Below are 3,430 nucleotides of genomic sequence, written 5' to 3' on the forward strand. Positions count from 1 at the left end.
TACACACATACATATGTACATATATTTTTAAGCAAATGAAAGCATACCATACATAGTTCTTTGCTTAACTTTTAAAATTTAAGGGTATATCTTGAATATTATTCCATACCATCATTTTAATTGATTGTTTAGTATCCCATAATTAATTTGACCAGGCTCTACTATTTGTCTTTTTCTAATAAAAATAAGGCTAAAATGAATATCTTGATGTATATAAAGTTTCTTACATTGAGTATATTTGGAGGATAAATTCATACAACTGGATTTGTTGGTTAAAGTGTATGTGCATTTTGACATATAGGCAAAATGTTTGCCTTAGAGGTTGTGTCAAATTTCATTTCTGCGATTAATATATAAGAGGGCTTATTTCTTTACACCCTACTCAAAGCCTTGTGCTATCACTAGTATCCATGTTATATTATTGAAGTTTTAATTTGTATTTCTCCTTTTGATGATATTGAATATCTATTCATGTATTTAATGACCACTTACATTAAAAAAAATGTTGTTATTGATTTTAGAGAGAGGAAGAAAGAGGGAGAGATAGAAACATGTATGAGAGAGAAACATCAATCAGCTGCCTTCTGCACACCCCATAGTGGGGATTGAGCCCACAACCTGGGCATATGTCCTGACTGGGAATCGAACTGGCAACCTCCTGGTGCATGAGACAATGCTCAACCAACTAAGCCACACTGGCTGGACTATATTTCCTTTGCTATAAACTATTATGTTCCTGTATTTTGCCCACTTAAACATTAGGTTGTTGGTCTTTTCTTACGGACTTTAGGAATAAGATTTTAACTATGGGTTAAATAGGTTTTGTGTAGGTTAGAATAAAAGCCATGTATAAGATTCTTTCCATACAAAAAATAATATCCCAAGTTCCAAGCACCCCTCCTACCAAACAATTAACTTTTATACCCAGTTGTGAATTGGGAGCTGCTTTGATTTCCATCCTAACTTTTGCATCTTTGAACTAATTGGAAGGTTTTTTTTCTGATAAGATTACGTACTGGGAAAACCCTAAAATAAAATCAATGATTACACTAACTCAAACAGTAAAATAATTCAGTACTTGGTGAAATATAAGTTACCACACAGAAATCAGTAGCCTTCATTTCCACAAATAATAACCTGTTAAAAGATAGAATGGTAGAGAAAGCCCCCTTTCAATAGCAACAGAAAAGATGCAATATTTAGGAATAAATTTAACAAGAAAGGCACAAAATTGATATGAGAAAATTTTAAAACACTTTTAAAAGATACAAACATAGACTTTAATAGTCTCTGGCCAGGTAGCTCAGTTGGTTAGAGCCCTGTCCTGACGTGTCAGGGTTGTGGATGCGATCCTGATCAGGGCACATGTGAGAAGCAACCAATGGATGCATAAGTAAGTGCAGCAGCAAATTGATGTTTCTCTCTCTCCTTCTCCCCCTTCCTCTGTCTCTAAAAAACTTTTTAAATTAATTTAAAAAGTAGGCCTTAATAAAAGTTAACATTTGTTTTTAGATACAACTTAGTATCATAAAAGATTTCAGTTGCCCTTAATTTATAAATTTAATGTATTTTCAAGAAAATAAATATGTAGAAACAGCCAGGAAAACATTAAAAATATAAAGCTTTAAGGAGTCACTATTCTTACAATACCTTAAAAATATTGTAATGCCTGTAACTGAAACTGTGTACTGGTGCATGAGTCAACAGAGAGGCCAGTGGAATAGAACAGGAAGCCCAGAAATCGACCCAAGTATATATAGAAATTAAGCATATGATAAAGTGGCATCTCATATCACTAGAGCAAAGATAGACGTCTTTATTTTCTTATGAGTGGTGCTGGGACAACTGGATAATCATTTGGGAAAAGATAAAATTAGATCTATATGTCACATCATGCACAAAAATAAATGCCAATAGATCAGGGAACTAAATGCTAAATCTGAAACCATACAAGTCCTAGAAGAAAACATGATTGAATTTTACTTTAACTTTGGTGTAAGGAAATTCTATGACTCAAGTCCAGATGCAATACAAGAAAATGTTGATAAATTTGACTACATTAAAAAACAACAACTTTGGCATGTAAAAAACACCATAATACAATGTTTGACAATTGACAAACTGGGAGAAAATATTTGTGATGTATTTTACAGTTAGGTAATATCTCTAATATATAAAGAACTCTTAAAATTGAGGGGAAAAATACCCCAAACCCATTAAAAAAATGACACAATTCACAAAAATGATGTAAAAATGACCCTTCAGCATATGAAAAAATGTTTAACCTTACTCATAATAAGAGGAATTTAATAACAAATATAAACTATCCAGAGATGCTATTTCTCATATCAGGTTGGAAAAAAATGAAAAAAATATAGTACTTTTTAATAGCTGGAGATAATGAAAATTGGTACAACCCATACACCTATGTAAAGGGAGAAATAGAATTGAAGGTATTCACTATGAACTAGAGGTTTTTTCTACAGATGTGTATCAATATAGTATGTAGGTGTGTATATATACTTATGTATGTGTTTGTGTATACCTACATACATCTAGTTCCTATCTTTGTCTAGTGAGAGAGCCTCGAAGCAATGACAGCCCAGTAGCAATGAGCACACCTATAGCACAAATCTTGGTTTCTAGGTGCCACCCTCTATGAAAAGGAACCAAGGTTCCTTGGAGAAATGTCTGATTCCAGGGTTGGGGAAGGAAAAGTACAAGATGAATCTAGACTATTTTGTTGTATCAAAAAGTAAGGATTAAAGAGGACATGCCAAAAGGATGTGAGCGCCAGACTGAAGAGGCTCCCACTGCCCAACTCAAGGAAATTTGCACACTGAAATAATTATAGCAAAGTATTATAGCATATTGATGGAAAGAAGAATCGATGAGTTCATGGTGATATAAATAAGTGGGGAGAGGGAACGTTCTTTACAGTAGAAAGGCAAGTAATAGATAAAGAAGGAATCACTGATTTAGAAAATCATCATTTGTCAACCATACTGATTTATTGAAGCAAGAAGAACTAGTGGATATTAGAATAAGCAAACGTTTTAAGAATAATACAATATACACATATTCTCAAAATATCTCCCAATAGCCCTAATCGGTTTGGCTCATTGGATAGAGCGTCAGCCTGTGGAATGAAGGGTCCCAGGTTCGATTCTGGTCAAGGGCATGTACCTTGGTTGCGGGCACATCCCCAGTGGGGGATGTGCAGGAGGCAGCTGATGGATGTTTCTCTCTCATCGATGTTTCTAACTCTCTGTCCCTCTCCCTTCCTCTCTGTAAAAAATCAACAAAATATATTTTAAAAAAATATCTCCCCATAAAATACTTATTAATGCCAAGGGTAAAATAGTAACTTTGCAGTGGGGAAATGGCCACCTGAGCAAAGTGTTCAAATAATAGTGCAAATCAACATCAT

Source organism: Myotis lucifugus, unplaced genomic scaffold (assembly GCF_000147115.1).
Source record: "Myotis lucifugus unplaced genomic scaffold, Myoluc2.0 scaffold_0, whole genome shotgun sequence".
Taxonomy (NCBI): domain Eukaryota; kingdom Metazoa; phylum Chordata; class Mammalia; order Chiroptera; family Vespertilionidae; genus Myotis; species Myotis lucifugus.